The sequence below is a fragment of the Crinia signifera genome, unplaced genomic scaffold (assembly GCF_055691185.1).
Source record: "Crinia signifera unplaced genomic scaffold, ASM5569118v1 HAP2_SCAFFOLD_104, whole genome shotgun sequence".
NCBI lineage: Eukaryota > Metazoa > Chordata > Amphibia > Anura > Myobatrachidae > Crinia > Crinia signifera.
Window position 1 is genome coordinate 414,257 of NW_028141998.1, and position 27,804 is coordinate 442,060.

The 27,804-nt window shown below is 48.7% G+C and overlaps 2 protein-coding genes across 3 annotated transcripts in view; both read left to right on the forward strand.

The window, feature by feature from the left end:
* The window catches only part of LOC146051634 (uncharacterized), a 184,651-nt gene that overhangs the window by 79,226 nt on the left and 77,621 nt on the right, over positions 1 to 27,804 (forward strand). The gene's annotated exons all lie outside the window — the stretch shown is intronic.
* LOC146051637 (uncharacterized) overlaps positions 1,236 to 27,804 on the forward strand; it is a 30,700-nt gene continuing 4,131 nt past the window's right edge. Inside the window, exons 1-3 of one of the 2 annotated variants that reach the window (XM_083167903.1) lie at positions 1,236 to 1,497; positions 2,918 to 2,960; positions 4,670 to 4,715. The gene's annotated coding sequence lies outside the window, so the exon portion shown is untranslated. The remainder of the gene's footprint in view (positions 1,498 to 2,917; positions 2,961 to 4,669; positions 4,716 to 27,804) is intronic. The other variant, XM_083167904.1, reaches the window with a different exon arrangement.

Consider the following 27,804-nt stretch of genomic DNA (forward strand, 5'->3'; position numbering starts at 1 on the left):
CGTCATGACTTTTGTCCAGCCCCATGACCTGATGACGTCAGGAGATGCCGAGGCGGGAAACCCAGGTCTGTGTGCTTGGGGGATGAGTTCCCGCCCAGTCTCTTCTCCCTGATACGTTTTCCCGACCACTCTCCTCCCCATAAAATGTGTCCCCACACATCTCCTCCTCGTAATCCGTGTCCCCGCACAGTCTCCTCGCCATAATCCGTGTCCCCGCCCAGTCTCCTCCCAGCCCCGTTTATTCCTTCTCATCGATGTAACCGCCGCCTTGCCTCCCCATTGCGAATTTGCGATGTAACTACGCCAGCCTGTTCCACGCGCCCGCCCGGTCATCTTTTAGTGCTCCGGTTCCTGCTCTAGTCTAGTCTCAAAGCAGGCGGCAGCGGAGCTATAAATAATGCCGTCATTGTGTGTCTAGCAGCGGCAGGGAGTGAGGTGAGTGCTGGGGTCGGGCAGTTTAGTGTGTGGCCGCGCGTAATAATGTCAGTCACTTCTAGCTAGGGTGACCAACTCATCCCTTTAATCCGGAACACATATTAATTACACAGGTTCTGTGGCAGTTTAAAACCAGGTGAAATGGAGTCTTGAGGTGTGGCAGTTTAAAACCAGGTGAAAGCCAGCCACAGAACCTGTGTAATTAATATGGATTCAGTATGAAATCCCGGCGTTCGGGATAGCCTCCCCCCCCTTTGCGGGCTCGCTGCGCTCGCCACCCACGGAGGGAGAAAGTGTCGGGATTTCGGTGGTCGGGATTCTGAACGCCGGGAGTTTAACTGCATCCCATTAATATGTGTCCCGGATTAAAGGGATGAGTTGGTCACCCTACTTCTAGCGGCGGCTGGCACAGGGGCTTGGCATGATGGCAGCAGGCATCGTGGCTATGGTATCGATGCTGAGGTTGGGAGGCCGGTCTGGGAACCCCACTGCTTGCTCCCCTGCAGCTGCATGTATGGTGTTCATTGTTCCACCGCAATATGCACGCACTAGATCACATTCAGTTTTGGTAATTTCCCACCATGCACTGGCCCTGAGCGTATTCCCCCTCCAGGTATACGTGGACCCAGGGCATGATGGGAAAATTACCTAAACTGCATGGGATCTAGACACTACCGAGCGAGGACGTGCACCGGAAGTACGGATGGGGAAGCACTTGCTGGGCAGGAAGGGGCGCTGCGTGGGAGCAGAGGATCTTGGGACATCCCCACCGCAGCGGCCATTACTGCTGTCCAGCCACATGACCTGGTGACGTCATGACCTGGAGACGCGGCCGGAAACCTGCTCTGAGCGCCTGGGGGATGAGAGAAAGCGAACATGTGTCCTCGCTCAGTCTCCTCCCCCTCACCTGTGTCCCCGCCCAGTCTACTCCCCTCACCCGTGTCCCCGCCCAGCCTTCTCCGTCGTGTGCTTCCCAATCCCACGCCCACAGGTCTCAGAGGCAGCAGCGGGAGAACGCGTAGAACCGGAGTGAGCGAGTGTCCGGCGGCTGCGGGGAGTGAGGTGAGCGCTGAGCATGGAGCTCCTGTATGTACAGTACAAGCACACTGGGGGGCTGCGTGGAGCTCCGGCTGCTCAGACATTAATCTGTACTAGTAGGTGCCGATGTTTTACAGTACACGTGACTATCGGACGTCGCAGGGGAATCGAGCGTCGATGGTTTCCATCGATGGCAGCACAGTCTGAGTGATATTAAAGCATCGTATGTTTTTTATCCCCTTTGTATCCTCCCCCTACGCTGGCTGTATGTAATATGTTGCTTAGATGTTGATGATAGGTCAAAAAGAGAATACATTATATGAATGTATAATGAGGACTCAGCTAAACCGTACGATTCCCTCTGTGTTTGTACAAGTACGTGCTGTAATGCATATTTTACTCTGAATTGTGGGCTGGGTGTTATCGGTGTATAGATCCTAGCAGCGACCAGGGGCTGCTGTGATGTTGTTCTCCCCCAGCCGCAGTCACAGTGCCTGTACACTGTAGGGATGGGCATCGATGGCAATACTGGAAATACCCATCGATAGGTAAAACTATCGATGGTCAGTGTTTTACTATCATCCACTTTCTTTGTAGCCCATGGGAAAATCAGAATGTGAGGCATATTGGGCCTGATTCTGATTTATTATTATATACTGTAAATCAGGAGTGTCCAAACCGGTCCTCGAGATCTACCAACGGTCCATGTTTTCCAGGTTACCTAGCTGGGACGCCGGGGAGCCCAGCGTTAACGGCTCCCCCGGTGTCCCACGCATGCTCAGTGCGCTTCCCAACCCCCCTGTCCGGCTCTAATGGGCATGCGCGGGATCTCGCAAAAACCGCAGGATCTCCTGCGCAGCCTCAGCCAGAAGCAGGGCTAGCGTTGTCCCCACAGTGGGGGATAGGACAACGCTAGCCCTGAGCTGGCGAAGCGGCCGGGGTGAATTAACACCTTGAAGGCTGTTAATACATCGCCCCGGCTGTTAATCCCGGGGGGGGGGGGTTGCAGGGGACAGCCCCACCAAGCATAACTCGGCGGGCTGCTAGTAATACATTAGCATAAATGTAATCCCCCCCCCCCCCCAGTTAACCAGCGTTAAGTGCATTTTTGCACTTAACGCTGCTTCGTACATCTGCCCCACTATCACAAGTGACATAATTAGCTCCACCTGTGGATCTTTTTAAATGTCTGAATAATGAGTGCACCTGCTGGGTGACCTGGAAAACGTGCACTGTCGTGGACACCCATAGAGGGAGAAAGTGTTAGGTTTTTGAACGCGGGATTCCGACCGCCGGGAATATAACTGCATCCCGCGTGAACACTAGCTTATAATATGGGTCGACCGACCTGGCAATGGTTGTTAGATGGGGTAAACCCGGTTCTCCGCATGTGTAATGTACTGGAATTTTTATTTTAATTTCCTTCTACCTTTATCTTTTGTAGGTTCTGTACACTTCTCTCCACTGCCAAGGATCTTCTCTTGTCGGTAAGTATAAGCAATTTCTTTTATAATAAGGTGTTTATTTATACTTTTTGATATTATATTAAATATGTATATAACTTCTCATTTTTCACAGGATATGAGACAATGTATAACCGATATAACAGCGAAACAATATCAATTTGTCAACAATGCAATAAACTCGTCTATTTCAATTAGCTAAAATGCAGTACAAACGACAAAATTCAGCGTTGTTCTTCTAACAATTCAATTACTATACACATCTACCATGCATAGGCTAAAGACAACTTTTCCATTTTAACCCCTTCACGACATTGCCTTTTAAGGTAATTTTTTTTTTTTTCCTCCTTGCGTTCAAATAAGCGTAACTTTTTTAATTTTCCGGCTATATAGACACATGAGGGCTTTTTTTTTGCGGGACAAGTTGTACTTTGTAATGGTACCATTTACTATACCGTATAATATTCTGGGGAATCAGGAAATAATTCAATGTGGGGTAAAAAAAAAAAAAACCGCCATTGCACAATTTTGCGCTGGTTACGGTTTTTTTGGAGTTCATAGTTCGTTTAAAATGATGGGTTATCTTTATTCTATGGGTCGTTACGATTCTGGTGATTCCAAACTTATATAGTTTTCGTTATGTTTTACCACTAAAAAAAAAAATCGCAACTTTTACGGTTTTTCTAATTTGCGTTGCGTCGCCATGTTCTGCGGCTTATAACTTTTTTATTTTTCCACCTACGGACCTGGGTGAGGGCTCATTTTTTGCGGGCTGAAGTGTACTTTTTAATTAATACCATTATGGGATATGGGCGACTTTCTGATCTCTTTTAGTTATTTTTTTTTGGGTACGCGATGCGACCAAAAAACGTAGTTTTGGCGTTGGGGATTATTTTCCGTTTACGCCTTTAACCGTGCGGGATAACTAATGTTATATTTTAATAGATCGGACTTTTAGGAACGCGGCGATACCAAATATGTTTATTTTTTTTATTTTTTATTTGGGAAATGGGGAAAGGGGGGTGATTTGAACTTTTAATATTTTTTTATTTTTTTTTTTATTTTTTACTTTTACTACAAGGCCCCCTAGTGTACTTGACAACTAGGGGGCGCGATCGCCTGTACTAGGTTCAGCCATAGAGCTCTATGGCTGAACGTAGTGATTTTATGCACTTCCTATTACATCCTGCCTGAGGCAGGATGTAATAGGTATGCATACACGGCCAGCACAGGGGTCTACATTAGACCCCTGGCTACCATGGCAACCGATCGGCACCCTCCGATCTCGCTGCGGGGGGCCCCGATCGGCGCCGGAGGGGGGCGCCCCCCCTCCGATCAGCTATTTAAGCACTGCGGGCGCTTTGCCCGCGGTGCTTAAAGGGTTAAACGGCCACGATCGGCGAACTCGCCGCTCGTGGCCGTGAGAGCAGGGACCTAATATACAGCCATTACCTGCTCTCTTTCAAGCCAGCTCACTCCGTGCAAAGTCCTGAATATACAGTGTGCTTTATCACCCACAGCGCCTTTCACTGTTTCCTTATAATAAACTGTTTATTTCTGACAGCAACTTTCTCTCCAAAGTATCAACCCTTTGCTACAATGTGTAATCCTGTGCTTTAGTGGGCTAGACGTCTCGTCTTTATTAATGCCGCTGGTAATAAGGATCCCTTGCTGGATTTATGCTCTGTAACCCTGAAGAGGCTTTGCTTGATCCTGTCTGTTTTTATTCGTAGAAACTACAGTGGTGATTCGTGAATATCGATGGCATTCCCCTTCTAGGTAAGTGTGCTGTGCTGTTAACAAGTCTTTGTATCCACTTAAGTGTGTAATCTGACACCCTTGTTCCCTTCGATTAGTAAAAGGTTACTCTGCTAGAATCATTGCATTATCATTAGCATGCTCCCTCTTGTAGCCTTAACTAGGTTTGGCTGATTCCTAACACTGTTAACAGGCTCTGTCTGGTCTGTACTCAGAGATCTGGCAATCTTGTCGGTACAGGTGGTTGTAATATGGCTGCTATTATGAAGACTGGTCAAAGGTTATTGAACATAGGTTGCCACACAATGTCCTAGACTGTTTTGAGAAGTACGCTAGCCCATTAGAGGACCATAAATGTCTGTTAGATGCGGGGTTACTTTCTCCCTGTTGCACTTATATTGCATTCACTATAGTCTGTTTTCACTGCAGCACGGGCATATGTCTGTCTAGCACTTTCCCTCCGCCTACTTACTGTGTCATATGCTGACAGTTGAGCTGCCCCTTATTACTAGGCCTCGCCTCCGTCGCCACCCACCTCCAGGACGCCAGCCTGGGTTGCTTATTGGGACTTTGCTTATTAGGACTCTGCTTAATGGGACTCCAGCCGCACCTCCTTCTATCAATCACCCACCTCAGCGAATAGAGAGTCAGCTCCGTGACCGCCCAGCGCCGGCTCACCTTTCGTGTTGGTGTACTGAACTCCGGGTCCGCCCAGCGGGCTGGGTCACACCTCCTGGTGGACTGGGATGCGCTAGATTCCTGTACCCGGTCACCGGAATTCAGCCGCTGGCGCACTGCTGACGGAGCGCTTGCTTCTGCGCTGTCAATCTCTGATGCCCGGCGCAGACGGTGGGGATGCTGCCGGGACCTCCGCTGTATTCTGGCTGCCCTCCGGTAAGTATAGTGGCTTCCCCCAGCACCGCTATCCACTGCTGCCGGCTGCGCAGCTGACGGAGCGCTCACTTCTGCGCTGTCAATCTCCGATGCCCGGCGCTGACGGTGGGGATGCCGCCGGGACCTCCGCTGTATTCTTACAGCCCTCCGGTAAGGTAATGGCTTCCCCCAGCACCGCTATCCACTGCTGCTGGCTGCGCAGCTCTGCTATACCCCAACTTCTCCAGGAAAACTGCCAGCCCTTGTCCGTTAACAGCTGCCTTTTTATGTATTTTTCCACGTGCCCCACAGCTATCCGACGGGCACCCGGATCTGGGGCTCGAGCCCTCCAACTTTATTAGTTTCTTTTGTCACAGTATCTGCCCACCGAAGGCTGAGACTTCTCCCCTACCTTGCAGGGTACATGGGTTAGTCTGGGTCATCTTTTGCATTAGTGGAAACAGCTAGGCCAGTCCAGGGCATCCATACTAAGGTGTATAACAGCTCCCCCATTTGTCTATTAATACCCCTGGTGTCTATAAGTAATATTACCTCAGCGAGGAACCACATGTTCTGGATATTACACATGTATAATGTGCAAACTGGGTTTAATGTAAAAGCACCGGACCCGGCACACTGATCTGAAAGGGGTATTCGATTTTTAAAGAGCGCTGGCCCAAGTATAGGTCACTGGGGTACTGCACTGGTAGCATTTTACCGCATAAATTGTTGTTCATTTACTACAACGTTCCCTATTCTGCAACCAAGTTCTTATCCATTCCACTCCTATAATCCAATCCCATGGTTTTGAGTATAGTACCAACTTGATCTATTCTTTCAATCACGGAGTCAAAAAAGTTAATTTGTTTGACAAGATTTCCCCAGTAAATCCCTGATTGTTTTGGGGTCCTGTAAGTTGTTGGATTTAAGTTTTTTCTTTTAATAATGTTTCCATTACTGTCCGTATTACTGATATAATGCTGGGTACACACTGGTAGATATATGTGCAGATAGTGTTCCTTCTAGGAACAGTAGCAGGTAGGGTGCTGCTGCACGGGGGCAGTGCAAGGGGGACGGACTGGATCTGCAAATGTCACTGTTGTGGGCAGTCCCGCGCCACCAACTGCACAAAAGGGGTGTGCCCAGGCCACGCCGTCATGAAAAGGTGCGGGCCCGGTCGCCGCCGTCACTAAAGGGGTCGGGCTCGGCCCCTCCGAAGTCTCTGCACTGCCAGGGAAGTGCCACGTATCTCTTAAGTCTTCTTTTTTCTCTGTGTATTCTCAAGTGCCACGTATCGCCATCTACAGCGGTGCTGGGCTTCCCCGTGCACACCGGCATGGTCGGAGGCAGGCTCTTTTGCAGATATCTCTACGGACGGAATTCAAAAAATTAAAACACTAGGCGACCCTCTGGCTGAGAGAGCTCTCAGCCAATTGGAGGCCTCTCTCAGGTGGCCGCTGATTGGCTGAGAGAGCGCTCTCAGCCAATCAGAGGGCTGCCCAGTGTTTTAAATAGTTTTTTTTTTCAAATTTTTCCTTCGACCGCTTTCCTTTACAACGATGCACTCAGCTGCCACCTGAGTGCCGCTCCCTGAACCCGGCCCCCACTTCCTGAACCCACCACCAGCACTCCGGACCCTGCTCCCCGATCAAATTGCACGACCGGTGGGCCTGTGCATCATGTTTGGGGAACTATTGAATATGAATGCAATCCTTCGATTTATCGCCCTAGTGCATGGGCAGCATTACTGTGTTATCCTGGGTTTTGATGTTCCACCCTGTCAGTAGATTATGAGTTACTCATGGCTTTTTTAATATATGTTTTACTATAGCCATGGTCCTTTAGTCTGGTGGGGAGAGGTCAGCACTTAGGGCAGGCATGTCCAAAGTGCGGCCCGTGCTGTCATTTCAAGCGGCCCGCAGCCTCCAGCCTGAAGCAGGCAGAGCATCAGATGTGGGAAGCACAGCACAGGACACTAAAGGTGGGGCCCCCGCGAGCGTGCCTTTACCTTACTGTCTGCTACAGTTAGGAGGTGCCGGTCGCCACAGTCAGATGTGATTGGCGTCCTACCCCTGCTGCTGCAATCATATATCACCCTACTCCACAATCACAGTGACCGCAGTGTTTGGGGAGGGGGGCAGCAAGGGGGAAGCTTGGTCCCGTAACATGCAGAGCTGAGGAGGGCAGCAGCGGGAGCCCAAGCATCTCCTGTCCTTGTAGTGCCTGCTTTGCCTCTCCTTCCTCTGGCTCACACAAGGGGCTGGGAAACATACAGAGAAGGGAGGGGGCAGAGTGGGGGACATACAGTGAAGGAGGTCAGGCTGGGGAACATATGGTGAATGGAGGCAGTGATGGTCATTCAGAGAAGGGGGAGCAGGGGCAGGCTGGGGGACATACAGTGAATGGAGGCAGTGATGGTCATTCAGAGAAGGGGGAGCAGGGGCAGGCTGGTGGACATACAGTGAATGGGGGCAGAGTGGGGTACATAGTGAATGGGATTCATACAGTGAATGAGGTTCAGGCTTGGGGACATACAATGATTGGAGGCACTGATGGACATTAAGAGAAAGTTGCAGAGTGGGGAACATACAGTGAAGGAGGGGCAGGCTGGGGGAAATTCAGTGAAGGGGCAGGCGGGGGACATAGAGTGAATGGGGGCAGAGTGGGGGACCATTCTGATGTGAATAATGATTCAAAGAATGTCAGGCTTAATGGTCTGCCGCCACACATTTACACTTCACCAAATCTGGCCCTTGTCGCAAAAAGTTTGGACACCCCTGACTTAGGGGGTTATTATAGTTCACTCTCAGAGGCAAATTCCTTCTCAAATGGACAAAACCATATGCACTGCAGGTGGGGCAGATGTAACTTGTGCAGAGAGAATTAGATTTGGGTGAGGTTTTACTTCAAAAGTGAGATCTATATTGTAAAAATAAAGCAGCCAGTATTTACCCTGCACAGAAACAAAATAACTCACCCAAATCTAAATCTCTGGACATGTTACATCTGCCCCACCTGCAGTGCACATGGTTTTGTCCACTTGAGAAGGAATTTTCCTCTGAGATTGAATCGGAATAAGGGCCTTTAGTGTTTTGAACTGTTGTTCATCTAAGCAGTTTCTCTATAATCTGAGAAATTCTCCCTTCAGTATTGTCACGACCACCATATCTGCCACTCATGCCTCCCATGCCATGGCTGCCCCTGGGGTACCTAACAGGGTAATTCAGACCCTGGCACTCACCTCCGCTGTCAGTTCCCTTGTTCCTGGGTTGCGTGAAGTCACGCTGTCATCTCATGGTGACGGTGGTAGCGTGCGCGCCGTTGACATGCGGGGCCTGGACGGCGTGGGGCCTGAGTTGCCATAGTGTTCTGGGTCTGGCTGGACACGCTGGCTGGTGCATGCTGCATACACTTCCTGCTTCTGAAACCTGTCGCCCTCCCTGGCGGCGGCCATCTTGTTGGTTTCTCCTATAAGGCTGCACTGCCAATTTACATTCAACCAATCACAGTGCAGCTCTCCCTTCAAATACTGACTTGCTGGGCCAAACCAGCAGTCAGTACAATGATGTCCTTATGCTAGGCATCTGACTCTCCTTGCTGCTGATAGCGCTGCTACTTCTTGTTCCATAGACTCTATCCGGTATCCTGCTACACCCGCTGTCTTCAAGCTTCACATCGCAGACCCCTGCTGCCGCCTTAACGGACTGGACAAGGTTAGCCCCCCAAAGGGGTCATCCTTTCTCCAGCCCTGACAGTTATTACTCTGCGATCCCTCCTGGTTACAGCTATTAGGGTTGTCTGCACACCCATCCCGGATTCATCCAATTGTCCAATCCTCCAATTTTTCATTCAATCATCCAATTCTTCAAGTTTTCATTTATTTCTTCAAACCTTCAAGTCTAGTCATCTCTTCATCCCAATCACCTGCAAGCTCTACAATAACTATTGCATATCATTGACTTTGTTTACTCATTATCTACAGTATTAAGGTGCCTTTACACGGTCCGTTTAACGGATCCGTTCGGCACTTAATTAGCGCGCATCGGATCGCATCCCTAGTGCATGCCTTGTGCATGCACTGTGATCCGATGCGATGTGTACCTAGTACAAAAAGTATGTGCAGCACATACTTTTTGTACCGTAAAATGAGATGCGCGGGAGCTCGCATCTCATAGTACAGAACGGACCGTCTATGGGCACCTTTATCCTTGTGCCATTCCTCATCTTCTGTACCATCGTATCTTTATTAAAACTGGTTTTCTTTTATCCAATACCGTCCTCCCTTCTGTCGTCTATGCAGAAACCATATATCAAAGCACCTAGCCTCCATTTCACTCCAGCCGGTGCTACTGGAAACGTGACCAGTATATTTTCCACAGTGGGAAGAAAATGAGAACTTGTCTAGTATGGAGATATAATAAGTGTATTAAAACATACGAAGCACACTCTTAAGGTCAATGGAATTGAAAATAAGAAGTTTAATATTAACCATTAGTCCTGCTTTAATAATTATAATTAAACCAGAATAGTAATACAACATGCAAAATCAAAGAAACACACAGACGTTCAGCATTAGCACTATGCATACCCCTTGCATAAAACATTTTGGGCCAATTTTTGCCGTCCATCCCTGTTCCCATGCGTGGCTGCCGACTGTATTCTATTTTTTTTTCTGCTGGCGGACACCATAACTTGCAGCTTGCATCCTCCCGCATCTCTTACCCGTGCCGGGCTGGTTCAGTGCCGCTCACCCGGTGCTGTCCTGGCTCCCACTTCGTCCCGCTGTTACTCACCCAGGCACAGTGCCGGCTGGGTGATCGACAGTCAGATTTGGCTGCTGATTTGAATAGCCCATGTCTGTTCCATTTAAAAAAAAAAGAATGTCGAAATGGATCCCACTTCGAGTGAATATACCCCTACGTCAGATTGGAATTGAGGTTTTTTTCTCAAGTCTAGCACCAGCTTGTATAGCAGTCCCTCAAACTACTGCTTTGAATGCGCAACAAAATGTTAATAGTGTTCCCGCTAGGCTGTTTTAGCGGGGCGCTGCGCCCTGCCCGTTTTTTAAAGGGCAAAATGCGCCCTGCCCCTCTAGCAGCACCCCGCTAAAACAGCCTGGTGCCTGCCCGACGCCTTGCACGGGGAAGTCCAGTTTAGTGACGTTGGCAGCCCGGGACTGCCCACAAGTGTGCCGTCGGCTGCCCCGGCCCGCCCCCCAGCGCCCTGCACGGCACAATTTCTAGAGTGAACACTAGTTAATATGGTAGTGTCGTAAGGGGCCTTAGTAGCCATGAAAGGAACAATACACTTAATGTGTTTGGCAATAAGGTCAGAGCAAAGATGAGGTGAGACTCCGCGGGCAGGGGGACAAAATTGTTAGAAATGTTCCAGCACTACGGAATTGGGGCATGATCAGACCAAGAGATAAGTATTATATCTATAGAGCTAGAATGTTGTAATGTCCGCTTGTCACATAGAACAAGGAGTTATGAACCGGAGAATAATATGTATAGTTGCGCAAGATATCATACAGGTCAAATTCGGGCAATAAACTGAAATGCTACTGGTGGGCCAGGCGAGAGTTTAGCAGAGACCTTGAGTACTGGGGTATTTTTATCTACTTTGACATCGAACACTATATTAACATACCCCATAACAATCGGGCAGGCCTGTCTAATATTCTGGATAGCTAGACAAACCTTCCTTCAAAAGGGGATCTGGTTGGAGATAGGGCCATCGAGAGACACAATGGTTAGCGGTTTATAAATCAGAAGGCCTGAGATCATAAGGTAATGGCCGTTCTTATCAAGTACTTGTTACTGCAACATGAGAGGTTTGGGAAAGTCTAGCCACAAGAGAGAAAATGACTGTTATTTGGGAGTGCACTAGACAAAAAATACAGACATAAAATTTAACTTTTAATATTCCATATTATAAAACTCCCTTATGAAATGCGATGGGAGGTGGCAGTGAATTTATAGAGGTTAAAAACCACACATACAAACATACATGTACACACCGATGGTGTTTTAGTGAATAGATAGAAAAGTGATATCTTAAAACAGGCATGTCCAAAGTCCGGCCCGGGGGCTAATTGCGGCCCGTGCTGTCACTTCAAGTGGCCCACAGCCTCCAGCCTGAAGCAGGCAGAGCATCAGACGCGGGACGCACAGCACAGGACGCTAAAGGTGGGGGCCCGGCGAGCACGGATCCCCACCTTTAGTGCAGCAGTAAGGAGGTTCCGGTCACCACAGTTAGGTGTGTTTGGTGTCTTTCGGGTGAGTATGCATCCAACCCCTGCTTCTACAATTGTATATCACCCTCCTCCACAATCGCAAGACTTAAAATAATAAAATTTTCTCTAATCCATATGGAATATTGGGGATTTCATCATAACGTATGGGAGAAGAGAGGTATTCGCAGGAGACAGGCACATAGAAGCTTTTTCACTGGGTGTACTGGCTCCTCCCCTTTACTTCCTAACACAAGACCAGTTTAAGAAAATGTGCCCTCAGGAAAGGGTGCTCACTGTGAAGCTCCAGGGAGTTTTTTCTTTAGTTTCATTTCTTTATTATTTTGGGTCTGCTGTTTGGGCTTAAACAGCATTCCTGCATCCTGGGAAACCAGGGGAAGGGTTCAATTGCCGACCTCTTCAGGTACTGAATTGACCCTGCTCCAGGACCACTGTCCTGAGAGGGTGTTTGCCACCGTGGTCACTTAGGTGTCAACGTAGCTCACCCCCAGCGTACCACACACCCCTGGTTCAGCCCGAAGACATCAGTGATGTCCCCGGGGTTCCTTCAGTGGGCACCCCGGTATGTGATGCGGCAAGATGGCGGCGGCGATTGCAGTGTCCCTGCACAGGGACCGTGCAGCCCCACCACAGACTGGATTTAGGTGCTGCCACTGTACCCCAAACGCAGTTCACCGCATTAGGGCATATTAAGCCCATTTTCCAGTACAAATAAATGTGTACACCCCCCCCTCCCCCCCAGCCCTATTGCAATGGGCGCGGCTTACTCGAAATGGGACCTGACCTCTGAGGGCGCCAAACTAACAGCTTCTTGCTTCTCTCTGGGCTCTGTAATAGCCATTATCCACCTCCTGTGACACTCCAGGAGAGGGAGTTCTGCATCAGTGACAGCACAGGTTTTGGGCACTTTTAACCCTTGTGAAGGGTTAATATCTGCAAGTATACATATAATCCTCTATGGTTTTATGTCTGTTACCAGCTCTCTCCAATCTGAAGGCTAGGTTGTTGGTGTACAGGTCCCCCTCAGTGCCCCAGAGTCCTACCCACACGCTTGCTAAGCTACCCATAGCTGTAATTCACATTAGTAATTCACAGTGCATTACCTGTCACATAGTGTGCTTATTGTACACAAATCACTGTGTGTGTGTTCGGGTTTGTTCCCCCACCATGGTCAGGAAGATGGCCTGTAGGTTATGCAGTGTGAAGTTTGCACCTGCTTCTGTCACTTGTGAAGCTTGTATTTCCCCAGTGTTCAGTGGTGTCTCACCCCAGCTTAGTGGGAATATGCAGTCTGCCTCTCAAGAACCAGACTGGGCTAGCTCCATAAAGAGCATGCTGCAGGATGTGTCCTCTCAGTTGGCTGCAAACACTGCCCAGACTCCCGTAAACGGGGCGCAGAGGCTCTCTCCTGATTCAGATGAGGAGCCAGCAGTTGGGGATGATTTAGACGAGCCCTCACAGGACTCACAGCCTGCACTTACAGTTACTGAACCACTTATTATGGCCATTAGGGATGTTTTAGACCTCCCTTTAACAGAGTCTGTAGTGGGAAACCATTCTTTGGAGCCCAGAAAAGGCAGCCTATTGTTTATCCAGAACAGGCTGATTTGTAGGATGCATTCAGGGTGGCTTGGAAGTCCCCAGAACAACATTTTAAACTGACAAAGCAATTTGTGTCTGCCTTCCCTTTTGAGCTAGCTGGCCGAAAGGTGTGGGAGGAGCCGCCTGTTGTGGACACGTCCTCATCACGTTTGTCCAAAAAGGTGGTACTACCGGTACCAGGGTCCTAGTCTCTGAAGGATAGCTCTGATAAAAAGATAGAAGCTACCCTTAAGGCTATTTATACCGCTAGCGGCGTATGTCAGCGGCCGGTTCTGGCAAGTTGCTGGATGGCTAAGGCCATCCATACCTGGGCCTCCCAGATACTGGAAGGTTTGCAGGGGGACATGATGGTGGTACAGGTTTCATAGAAACTGGGCCACATCCAAGATGCGGCCAAAATGCTGTGCGATGCACAAAAAGAATTAGGTGCGTTAAATGCATGCAATTCAGCCATGGCAGTCTCCGGTTGCAGAACCCTCTGGCTACGCCAGTGGGCGACTGACGCTGATTAAAAGCGTAGCATTGAAAATCTCCCTTATACGGGGGACAGATTGTTTGGGAGTGAGTTAGATGACCTTATTTCCAAGGCTGGGAAATCAACATTTCTTCCGTCTACTCCCACTGTACACCGCCAGCCCTTTGCGGGTCCGGCGCAACGGTCCTTTCGGTCCAAAAGATTCCGCCTGAAGGCGAGAGGTGGCTCCAATTCGCAGAGGGGTTCTCGGACAAAGTTCTGTAAGGCCGCAGCCCAGGATCGTAGCTCCGGAGCTACCACATCCAAGCCCTCTGCATGACTACCCAGCACCACCACGGGTTGTAAAAAGAAATCTTGCCAGTGCTGGCTGAATGAAGTTTCCAGACGGTTCAAGATTAAAAATACAATAAATGTATTGGTACTCTTTACCTAGAACGGCGCCCGCGATTGGCATCGCGGGCGTCTGGGGTAAAAAATATCGCAGTCATCGTATGCACATAAAAACCGGGTGCGACGCGATGCCCGCGATTTTCCCATAGGGATCAATGTTAAAAGTCAGATTGGACGCGATTTTAGTGTTAAATGCCTTAATGCCCGCGATTTTTACATAGGAAACAATGTTAAATGGGCCACAGAGCCCTAATAGTCCCCCTGAAGTCTTAAATGGCCCCCACAATTTTTAACGCCACCCCACGATCAACGTGAACCCGAAGCGTGGCGAGCGGCGGCGGTACGCGTCCTCCGACCTTTTCATACCCCCACTATCCACGTCGGCGTGGAGTTGAGAATAGAATAGTGTGGCGAGCCACCGAGCCCGAAGCGTGGCGAGCGGACGCGGATACCTGTGAAGCCCGCGAAGGGACGCGTTTACCTGTGAAGGTATCCGCGTCCCCTCGCGGGGCTCGCCACGCTTCGGGCTCGGTGGCTCGCTGCGCTCGCCACACTATTCTATTCTCGACTCCATGCCGACGTGGATAGTGGGGGTATGAAAAGGTCGGAGGACGCGTACCGCCGCCCCTCGCGGGCTCGCTGCGCTCGCCACGCTTCGGGGTGGCGTTAACAATTGTGGGGTCCATTTCAGACATTAGGGTGACTATTTGGGCTCTGTGGCCCATTTAACATTGTTTCCTATGGAAAAATCGCGGGCATTAAGGCATTGAACACTAAAATCGCGTCCAATCTGACTTTTAACATTGATCCCTATGGGAAATCGCGGCCATTGCGGGCATCGCATCGCACCCGTTTTTTAGTGCATGCGATGGTCGCCGTTCTAGGTAAAGAGTACCTATGTATTAAATATACTAAAATATATAATACATAAATGTAAAAATAATCCACAACATAACCATAAAACTTAGACTAAAGGATGGGGAATGTCACAAGAGTGACATCTAGTGGTATCAATGGAATATGGCAACCTTAAAAAGGTATCCAATGTTTATTAAATGTTCCAGATTATATTACCAATTTTGGAGAGACTGTCAAATGTGATGAATAGAGTGTTAATATCCTTCCAGTAGGAGTGAGGGAAGAAAAAATAATTTCATCAAATTACATAAAAACTGTCAATACCAACTCTTACATTCACTTTAAGAGGGGCCAACTAATGCGCCTAAGACGCAGTTGTACAGACACATCTACCTTTTTCTCTACCGTCATTGGGATACTGGGTTCAGTACTATGGGGATAGAGTTCCTCCGTAGGAGAGACAGGCACATAAGATCTTTCACTGTGGGTGCACTGGCTCCTCCCCTCTATCACCTCCCACTTCCTCTCAGTTTAGAAAAATGTGCCTCAGGAGACTCTGCACTTCTGGAAGCTCCAGAGGGCCAGGGGAAGGGTCAGTCACCGGCCTCTTAAGGCGCAGAGCTGCCCTGCTGCAGGACTTTGTCCTGAGAGGGGTTCTGTCACCGCACAGCATTGCGCTGGGGAGAGCAGACCTCCCAGCTGCCGCACACCTCTGGCAAGGTCCGAAGACGTCGAGTGGTGAGTACTAGTCAGGGTTCCCCACAGTGGTGGCCCTCACACAGGGACAGCGCAAACCCCCCCATCCTTAAGACTGACACACAGATAGCTGCTGGACCACCAGGGCTATAACTTAAATCTGTTTTTTACACAGATAAGCACAAAATTGTCAGTATAATACACTGAAGGCGCCAGCTCCATGCAGGGGGGCGGGGCTTCACTCAGAGCGGGACCAGGCTCTGCTGGGCGCGTTTTTACACTGTTTACTGCTTCTCCCTGTGTCTGAGACACCATTACAGGAGATTCTCAGCGGTGCTGAGATCCTGAACAGGCAGAGACAACAAGTTAAACGCTATTTAGCACTTGTCTAGTGTTGCCTAGCTTATATCACTGTGTAGGTGTAACACTGTGTGTATTATAACAGATTTAAACAGAAAGAAAGAACAGTGTGTCAAAGTGTGGTGCACCTCTAGAACAATTAATTGCAACAATAAGAAATAACTTTTATTGGGTATCTCTAAAAGCTGCAAAATATTAAAAACATACATATAATGACACAAACAAGTGAGGGTGGTGCGTGTTTAAAAAACTGCACGTGCGGGGATTCTCCATATGCGCTGTGAGATCTCTCTTATTCTAGCAGAGACTCAGCGCCACAATGACTGTATGTTGCATGTAACAATCTCATATGATACAGATGTGAAGATTTCAACTCTTATGATACAATGTATGAGTCTTAAGGCCCCCATACATTAGTCCGACTTGTCCTAAGGACAAGTCGGACCTGATTTCCCCCTGCAGCTCCCCGGGAGGGGGACACACGATTTGGCACTTGATGTGCCAAGTTTTGCAAATGATACATTGCATGCGATGTATCATTTGCAACTCCCGGGGAGCTGCAATGTGGAGCGAGCAGGGGGGCCGGGGACATCGAGGTGGCGGGCGGGGGATGCTGCAAGGCAGCTGGGGCGACGGACGCACGCTGCTAGTAGTGCGGACGCTGCGGGGGACACAGGCGGCAGTAACATAGAGCCGGGTGGGGGGGAGCCGGGAGCTGTCAGTACTGAAAAAAAAAAGCCCATACAATGAATGGTCTGCCTCTGATTGGCTGAGCGCTCTCTCAGCCAATTGCTGACAGGCTGAGAGAGCGCTCCGCCAATCACAGGCTGCCCATTCATTGTATGGGATTTTTTTTTTTTCAGTACTGACAGCTCCCGGCTCCCCCCGCCCGGCTCTGTCACTGCAGCCTGTGTCCCCCGTAGCGTCCGCACTACTAGCGGCGTGTCCCCCCCTACCCGGACAGAGCATTACAGCTCCCTGCTCCGGCTCCCCCTGCCGCCCCCCTCTCTCGCCGGCGTCTCCCACCCCTCCCTCGCCGGCGCCCTCAGAGTCCCCACGGCTGACGTCCCTCAGAGTCCCCACGGTCCGACGTCCCGACTCTGACCCGATGCGCACGGGACCGCGCATCGGGTCGGACAGGGTGTCAAAACCTGCGATTTGGTCCGATTTCACTGCCCGATCCAGATGGGGCCAAATCGCATAGTGTATGGTGGCCTTTACAGTTGAAAATTGAAGCTATTCAGATTGGATGCAATAGTTGGCCGGGGGTTGCGTAGCTAGTTAGAGCTGAGAGAGGCAGATTGGTGGTTATTCTATGTAGTGCCATATACGCCATTTTGTATGCATCATATATGTAATGTAAGGTGTTCTCATTATAATTAATTGTGTAGCTAAAGTTTTGTTTCCTTGAAGGAGACTCGTAAATCTTTTAGAAGGGGTCCAAAGCTTATCTGTATTTCTGGCTGTACGCCCAGGAGATGTGGGGGAACGAAATCTCAGTAGTGATGTAAACAAGTTGGTGTGTCAATTAGTAGTGATTTGTGTATAGGAATGGAAGGCAATTATATGTGTAAAACCCATTCTGTACAAAGATAAGAATTGAATAAATATGCAACCATAGACTAATAAACTTCAGAACCTGTCATTGATACTCCAGTGTGTGTGTGTGTGTGTCGATTTGATTATTCTCCTGCACACAGGTTATTGATCAAATCTCGGAGACAAAGGATAGGCAGTTGTTAGAATCCCCTCACAGAAGGTTCAGGATGGGGGAACACCTCTAACAGAGCGATTTGTCTGGTTAATTCCGATAACGAACGAGACTCTCGCATGCTAACTACCTACGCGACTCCTGGCCAACTATTGCATCCAATCTGAATAGCTTCAATTTTCAACTGCTAAGGCCCCCATACATTAGCCCGACTTGTCCTAGGGACAAGTCGGACCTGATTTCCCCGGGAGCTCCCCGGGAGGTTTCACACATGATGAGGCACTTGATGTGCCAAGTTTTGCATATGATAAATCGCCATGCGATTTATTATATGAAACTCCCGGGGAGCTGCAGGGGGACAGCCGGTCAGAATCAGCGGGCGAGGGGCCGGGCATAGTAAGCTGTCAAATAGGCAGCGGGCGGGGGGGCGTTGGAGAGCCGGGCTGGTGACACAGGCAGTGTGCGGGGGTGGACGCCGGTGAACAGACGAGGGAGCTGGGCAGGAGGATCGGGGATTCACTCACTCTGCACTGCAAGCCAGGGAAAAAAAAACAATACAAATGAATGGGAAGCCAGTGGCTGCCCATTCATTTGTAATGTTTTTTTTTTTTTCTTTGCAGATGCAAAGTTGTCCCCGGTCCTCCTGCGCCCAGCTCCCTCGTCAGTTCACCGGCGTCCACCCCCGCACACCAGCCCGGCTCTCCTGCGCGCCCCCCCCCCCCCCCCCCCCCCCCCCCCCCCGTCTCAGCATCTGCCGCCGCTGACTCTGCCCGGCTCTCCCCCTGCCCGGCTCTGGCGTCCCCCGCCCGGAGGCTGCACATAAGATTTAGGAAATCTTATGTACAGCCGGTCCGACTCCGATCCGATGTGCACGGGACCGCGCATCGGATCGGAGGGGATGTCAAAACATGCGATTTGGGCCAATTTCATGGCCCGATTCATCCGAATCGGGTGAAATCATGCCCAAATCGTATAGTGTATGGGGGCCTTTAGACTCATACATTGTATCATAAGTTGTGATCTTCACATCTGTATCATATGAGATTGTTACATGCAACATACAGTCATTGTGGCGCTGAGTCTCTGCTAGAATAAGAGAGATCTCACAGCGCATATGGAGAATCCCCGCACGTGCAGTTTTTAAACACGCACCACCCTCACTTTTTTGTGTCATATGTATGTTTTTAATATTTTGCAGCTTTTAGAGATACCCAATAAAAGTTATTTCTTATTGTTGTAATTAATTGTCCTAGAGGTGCACCACACTTTGACACACTGTTCTTTCTTTCTGTTTAAATTGCCATTTAAGTGTCAGTGGTAGCACACCCCTTGATAAACTATTGGCTACGGCCACACATTGAAAATAGGGGGCCACACTATTACTTTTTTAATTGGTGATTTATGTCCTGTGCGGAAGACTCCCCCACTTGTCCTATGTATTATAACAGAACCTGCTCTCAGATCAAGTGAGCTTAGGTTAAACAAGGTACACTGGTCCCCAAGTAGCTCTGATTCTTACCCCACTGACTATTAATAAGCGCTGTCAACACACTGCAATTAGTCTCTTACACTTAGAGTCTATACTGCTATATATATATTCACTCTGTACACAGATAGTGTGAGTGAAGTGTGTGTGTGTGTGTGTGTGTTATTGTGGTGACTGTGAAGCAAAATGGTGGTTTGCAGCATGAAATTTGCATCTCAATCACAGGTTACCTGTGAACCATGTATGTCACCACAGCAAGTGGGGCTATCCCACAGGTCAGTGGGATGCCCCCACAGTTGCGTGGAGGGTCACAGGTTGAAAGAGAGCCTGTGTGGGCCAACAGAATTCACACTGCTGGACTCTATTTATTCTCAGTTGGCTGCTAATAACAGCAGACCCAGAGAGTGCAGACAAAAGTATCCATATTTTCTGCAAGGGTTGATACTCTCACCCCCCTTCCTGCACAGCCTCAGAAAAGGCCTGCAGCAGTGATTTCCTCTGAGACAGAGGAGGATTTAATTGAAGAAGGGGAGGAAGAACAGAGATCTGTTCAGGGGCAGGCTCTGGCACAGGGGCCCTAGTCCTTAATAAGAGCTATAAGAGAGGTTTTAGACCTTCCTCTAGAGCAGAGGTGGGCAACAGGCGGCCCGCGAGACGCTTAGGTCTGGCCCGCCGCACTGACATATTACTATGACAAGCGGCCCGACTATAGCCGCTTGTCAGCGTCAGGACAAACATAACATACATTATGATTACTTTACTGCTGCCGCCGTTATTGCCCGTCTGTGGGTGCCGCGCACAGCATTACTGGGAGCGTGGGAGGGGACACGATGACGTGGCAGCCACCTCCCCACCATTGGTTGGTGCGGCCACATCACCCCCACCACCACCTCCCACGCTCCCAGAAATGCTGTGCGCGGCATGCACAGCCGGTACGAACGGCGGCGGGCAGCAGTAAAAAAAAGTAATCATTATGCAAAGCATACCGCCAGTTCAGGCACTGTCAGAAGCAGTCCCGGCGCGCAGGAAGAACAAGCACAGTGAGCCGGAGGAAGAGACCAGGCACCCGCAGAGACAGGGGAGCAGACCCGGCGCTGGGAAGTGGGAGCTGGAGAGTGGAGACCCTGCGCTGCTGCTGGGAGATTCACGGCGCAGACAGAGCAGAGGAGATCCATCCTAGGGAGAGTGCAGCGCCCATAAGAGGAGGTACAGAGGGGGGAAACACAGAGCAGATTAGGAGGGACATCTTGCTGTAACAGCTATTTAACACCCCTGCTCTCCCTTCTCTCCACTGGTCCCCCTCTCCTCTGCTCCTTGATTCTCCTTCCTGGGCTCCACCTCTGCTCCCCTTCATCCTCTCCATCTCCTCTCTGCTCTTCCTCCTGTCCTCTGCTCCTACTCCACTCTCCTTCCTCTTGTCTGCTCCTCCTCCTTCATTCTGCACCCCCTCTCCTATGCACCTCCTCAGTCACCTCCGCTCCCCCCTCCTCTGTTACTCTGCTCACCTTCCTCTCCTCCTCCACTCCACCTCACCTTTCCCCCACACCCACTCCTCCAGCCCCCCTTCTCCTCTCCCCCTCTCCTGTGCTCCCCTTCCTCCTCTCCTCTGATACCCCTCCTCTACTCTGCTTCCCCTTCCTCCTCTTCACTGCCTTCTCTCCTTTGGTTCCCCTCTCCTTTGCTCCTCCTCTTTCACTCCACCTCACCTTCTCGCTCCTGCATCCTTTCCTTGTCTCCCCCTCGTCTCTGCTCTTCATTCTCTGCTCCTCCTCCACCAGTCTCCTTCCTCCTCTCCCCCTCTCCTCCACTTTCCTTTCTCTGTTCCTCTTCTCCTCCACTCATCTTTATCCTCTCCTCCTCCACCTCTCCTCCGCTCTCCCTCCTCCACTCTACCGCACCTCCTCTCCCTGAATCCTCTCCTCTGCACCCTCTCCTCTCTGCTTACCCCTCCGTCCATCCGATACCCTCTCTCACTCTAATTATTTTTTCTCCCTGTCACCCTCTCTCATTACTGTCTTTCCCTGACACGCTCGCTTTGTATTCCCTTTTGTCTCTCTCTTCCCCAACATCCTCTGTCTCACTCACTCTTCCCCCCCCCCCCCAACCTGAAAGGCATTGTAATGGGTGAGAGGGGGGACCTTTCATAATTTCACTATGGGGCCCACAAAGCGTTAATTATGCCCCTGTCTCCTCATCATTTTTTACGTCATCTAATGTCTCCCCATTTCCTATTTCAAGGCCATCCCCATTTTTCCAGCACATGCGCTTTTCCCTATGGTGCTCCCTCAGTTATTTTTTTCTGGATCCGCCCCTGACAATGACTGACATGCGGTGCTAGACACAGACAGTCTCCCTGTTGCCCAAAACAGAAAGCCAGGCCAGCACACCCCTGTCACAGGAAGAGGAGTGGCAGATGGTGTGCACATCTGGTCTGACTTTATATGTGCTGGTCCTCCAGGTAGTGTCCATTTATTTATGTTACACTCCCCAGCCTCTGCTTCTTGCCCCGCACATTGCTAGAATGGATGCTCCATCCATAGGGTGTTTTCCCAGCTCCCTGGACTGGACCGCTGGTCCTGAAGAGAGAGGAATGCCAGGCAGATGCTGCCCCCATCCTCCCAGTGCTGCCACCACTGTTTATCCTACCAAATTAGCAGCCACATCTGTAACCAATACAGACCAATTCCTACAGAGTCCTCCGCAGTACATGGCCTATATGTATGTATGTATGTGTGTATGTGTATATATATATATATATATATGTATGTGTATATATATATATATATATATATATGTATATATGTATGTATATATGTATATATGTATATATGTATATATATATATATATATATATATATATATATATATATATATATATATATATATATATATATATATAAAGATATTGTGTGCGGCCCTCGAATATTTACTAGTTTTGTTAAACGTCCCCCCAGCCAAAATAGTTGCCCACCCCTGCTCTAGAGGAATGCCATGGATGATGATTCCTTCTTTATGACAGAAAAGGCAACCTCTATTTTCCGGAACAATCGGAACTAGAGGGTGCTTTTAAAACCGCATGAAAGAACCGGGAAAAGAGGTTCCAATTAACGAAGCGGTTTGTTAATACATATCCCTTTGACCCTGCAGGTAGGAAAATGTGGGAGGAGCCACCTGTTGCGGACTCCTCAGTTTCGCACCTTTTTAAGGAAGGTATTGCTTCCAGTCCCGGGAGTATCCACTCTTAGGGATGGAGCTGACAGGAGACTTAAAGCTACAGTTCAAGTCCATGTATACAGCAAGTGGGGCTTTACAGCATCCTGTTCTAGCCAGCTGTTGGATGGCCAAGGCCATTTATACCTGGTCCACACAAATCCAAGAGGATTTGTCGGGGGACATGTCTGTCGCACAGCTAGGTGAAAAGCTGCACCACATTCAGGACACAGCAAAGGTGCTTTGAAAAGCACAAAAGGAGCTGGGTGCTATAAATGCACGCATTTCAGCCATGGCTGTGTCGGCCAGAAGAGCCCTGTGGCTATGTCAGTGGGTAGCAGACGCGGACTTAAAAACGCAGCGTGACATTCCCTTTGCGGGAGATAGACTGTTTGGGAGTGAGCTGTATGAGTGGATTTCCAAGGCCACGGCTGGTAAGTCCACATTTCTCCCATAAGCACAAGCTGCATTTCGTCCATCACGACTCCCATCCAGCACCAGAACCCACTTCAAGGCCAGGGGTGCCTCAAATGCCAACAGAGGATCCAGAGGTAAGTTCAAAGAGACTAATACCTCAGGACAAAAGGACCGTGGGGCCACTGCAGCTGCCTCCAAGTCCTCGGCATGACGGGGTCTGCCCACCACGAGACATTCTCAAGCTCGACTGTCACACTTCAGCCACGTATGGGAAGACTCGTGCCTAGATCCCTGGGCCTGAAATCTTATTTTGCAGGGCTACAGGCTGGAGTTTGCCAGGCCTCCCCCAGAAGCTTCTTCTGATCAGCCTTTCTAGCATCGAAACAGGATCGTACACTCCTTCAGGGAGCCATACAGAGACTACTTCAGTCAAAGGTAGTTATTCCGGTTCCGAGGCAGGAACAAGGTCAGAGTTGTTATTAAAACCTCTTCCTTGTACCAAAACCGGATGGGTCGGTAAGACCCATTCTCAATATGAGATCCTTGAACTATTTTCTTCAGGTGTTCAAGTTCAGAATGGAGTCGCTTCGCTATGTAATTGCCAGTCTGGAACAAGGGGAGTTCCTAGCCTCCATAGATATGAAGGATGCCTACCTTCACATACCTATATGGACCCCGCACCAAATGTTCCTAAGATTTGCGCTGGGTGACGACCATTATCAATTTCAGGCTTGGCCGTTCAGTCTGTCCACGGCACCACGCATTTTCACAAAGATAATGGCGGAAATTATGTCTCTCCTCACCAAGGGGTAAATGTAATACCATACCTGGACGACCTGCTAATCCAGGCAGGATCGGATGAGGCCTTGAGGAGTGCAATCCAGCTGACAATGAAGACATTGACTCATCATGGGTGGATTTTGAATCTACCAAAGTCATTGCTGGTCCCAAAACAGAAAATGCTGTTTCTGGGTATGATCCTAGATACAGTAGAACAGAAGGTTTTTCTACCGATGGAGAAGGTAACAGCTCTTCAGCTGTTGGTGGAGGAGGTGCTAATGACCCCTCAATTGACTGTTCATCTTTGCCTCAAACTTTTGGGCAAGATGGTGGCTTCCTTCGAAGCACTCCAGTTTGGCCGATTCCATTCCAGAACATTGGACTGGATATTCTGGCAAGGTGGTCGGGGTCCCCCCTTCAGATGCACAGAAGGATTCGGCTGTTGGCTCAGGCCAAGCTCTCACTCCAATGGTGGTTGAACTCAACCAATCTCCTGGCAGGTCGGTGTTTCCAGATCCAGGATTGGCTCCTGTTAACCAAGGATGCCAGCCTAAGAGGCTGGAGTGCGGTGATTCAGGGAATCCGTCTTCAAGGCAGATGGTCTCTCTTGGAATCCAGGTTACACATCAACAAGTTGGAGTTGAGGGCGGTTTATTATAGCAGGAACAAGGAGCCTGACTTGCATGTGAGAGACCAGATCATCTCCTGGGCAGAACAACATGTGATGGTGTTGTCAGCAGTATTCATCCCGGGAGTGGACAACTGGGAGGAGGACTTACTCAGTCTTCAAGACCTACACCCTGGGGAATGGGAACTACATCCCGAGGTGTTCAGGATCATTACGGATCTGTGGGGGCTCCTCTTGGATAGACCTCATGGCCTCTCGGCTAAATCACAAGGTGGGCAAGTACTGTTCACAGACCAGGGATCCGGAAGCAGTGGATGCCCTGACTTGGCCCTGGAGTTACTGGCTGGTATACCTGTTCCCACCACTACCTCTCGGCGCAAGTGCAAAAGAGAATTTGGCTGCAAAGAGCAGAAGCCATCCTAGTGGCGCCAGATTGGCCTCGAAGGGTCTGGTACAGGGATCTTCAGGTAATGCAAGTGGAAGATCCATGGCGTCTACATCTCAGAGAGGATCTGCTGCTTCAAGGGCAGCTCATCCTGACACCCCTCCTTCTTTGGATGTGGTCCATACACTTAAGGTGTACGTAAAACATACTGCTTGGATCCGAAAGTCAGATTGCCTCTTCGTGCTGTATGATGCACAAAAGAAGGGCTATCCAACATCCAAGCAGACCATTGCCTGTTGGATACACTATACAACAGGCTTACAGAATGACTGGTCTTACACTACCGCCTTCGTTGAAGGTTCATTCGACCAGATCAGTGGGGACTTCCTGGGCAGCTGCCCGAGGTGTCTCGGCCTCACAGTTCTGCAGAGCTGCATCTTGGTCAGGTCAACACACATTGTAAAATTTTACAAGTTTGACCCTCTGGCCAGGGAGGATTCCCAGTTTGGTCAAGCGGTTCTACAGCAGACTCCGCATATACCCGCCCGTTCTGGTAGCTTTGGGACCTCCCCATAGTATTGAACCCAGTATCCCATTGGACGGTAGAGAAAATAGGATTTTGGGTACCTACCGGTAAATCCTTTTCTCGTAGTCCATATGGGATACTGGGAACCCGCCTCTGTGTGGATACTCTGCTGTCCAGTCGGACCAGTGAGGTCTAACCTCTGAAACTTAACATACTGTTGTTTTGTTGTCAATTCTGACAATTTTCAATTGCTAGGTGACATCTGTATATTAAGTATTCACCTGCTGTTTCTTGTTTGACTGTGGTGTGCTGGTGCAAATCTCACCACACTGACTTATTCACATACCTCCTCATACAGCACAGTTTTTCATTAACTGAGAGGAAGTGGGAGGTGATAGAGGGGAGGAGCCAGTGCACCCACAGTGAAAGATCTTATGTGCCTGTGTCTCCTACGGAGGAACTCTATCCCCATAGTATTGAACCCAGTATCCCATATGGACTACGAGAAAAGGATTTAGCTGTAGGTACCCAAAATCCTATTTTCCAACAAGCAGAGGAATTATTAGAATCCTTTAGAGAAAAAGAATATCCGGAGGAATTACTGACTAAATCCCTTTCTGAAGTTCTTCAAATGGATACGACAGAACTCCTAAGACCAAAAAATCAACAGAAAGATAGACCTAAAACCAATAAAGATCACAAGGATGATAGAGCTAGATAATAGATATTAAGAATATTATTTCACGTATTAGAATATTATAGATTGTGTGATATTAAAATATTGTGTCATATTATTCCTAAAAAAAACACGTATCATTTACAAGAAAAAATAATCTTTAAAAACAATACTAGCCACTTCAAAAAAGATATGATAAACAACAAAGAAACCGATAATACAAACAGAACATTGATTTCCATAAAGCCAAATTGTTTTTATAGATGTGTGAAAACAAGATGCACGATGTGCACCTATATTCCGAGACGTCTGACCTGACATCTGTTCTTGTATTCCCACGGGAAAATCCATATTCATTTCGATCTTTCATGAAATGATTCAGATTGTATGGTGTACTTACTTAAATGCGGATGTAATCTTCCCATATATAGGAAGTACAACTAGGCCGTTACACACTAGATTTATGGAACACCGTAGGAACATCATCAAGGGCTTCATGAAACATAGTGTCTCGACACTATAAGACCCAGCACCAGAGTAATCCTACCTGTCTCGCAATCGTAGGCCTAGAACAGATCCCGCATACACCTAGAGGGGGAGATCGATAAAATCTGTTGTGCAAGAGAAGTGTTCTGGACTTTGAAGTTCAACTCCATCCATCCCGATGGCCTTAATGAGACCATGAAATGAAATTCAGTAATTTAAACTCATTTTGTCCTTTTTGTTCTTTTTCCTGCTTCTCGTTGATGTGAGTCCCTGTCTCCGCCATCCCCTTCTGCACACTGTGACGATCGCTTGGGGATAGTCGTTGACATATATCTCACGTTCGTCCCACAATATTTACCCAATCTGCTGCCCTGATTTTTTTTCTTTTTTTAGATTTTTTTTTTCTTTTTTATGTTTCTATCAATTTTTTCTTTGCATTTATACTACTATATTTATATATTCGAATTGCTCTGTCTATTTATTAGTAATACTTTTGTATGTAATATGATAACCCATCAGAGAGATTATCTTTTATATTTACTCTATCAACTGGGGACTGCTTAATTTTTATCATACCTTTTTGTGAATATTTTTATAAAGTACATATTATGACTATTTGTATAACCCGTAAGATATAATATATAAACAGTTACATCTTATGGTGTGTGTGTGTGTGTGTGTGTGTGTGTGTGTGTGTGTATATGTGTGTATATATATATATATGTATATATATATATATATATATATATATATATATATATATATATATATATAATACATATATTATACATATATTATATATATATATATATTATACATATATAAATAAATTTTTCTAGACTTTATTACAATTAAAATATCTGTCTATTTTGTATCTTCTGTGCCGTTGCAGTCTGAGCACACATCTGAGGGCAGTATTCAATGTTAAAAATCACGGTGTGCAGCGAATCCTGTTTAGGATTTGCTGCACAGTCGCCACTGCCCGCCGTGTTCCGGAGCCTCGCTGTACCCAGTATTCAATGAGGCAGACGCTCGCTGCCCCTGTCCTCGAATTTGAACTCCTGCGGCGGACGCCGCAGGGAGCCTGAGGACGGTGGCAGGCATGGAGATGGAAGTCTCCCTGCCTGCCCCAGAACGTATGTGGGGGGGAGGTGGGTTCCTCGGGAGCCAGGCAGCACAGGCTGCCCCCCGGAAGAATCAGCAGGGGACCGGGTATTCACTGCACCCGATCCTGCATATGTAATGATCGGGTGCAGTGAATATATGAATATCTAATGAGCGGCTCCCGGCCCCCTGCT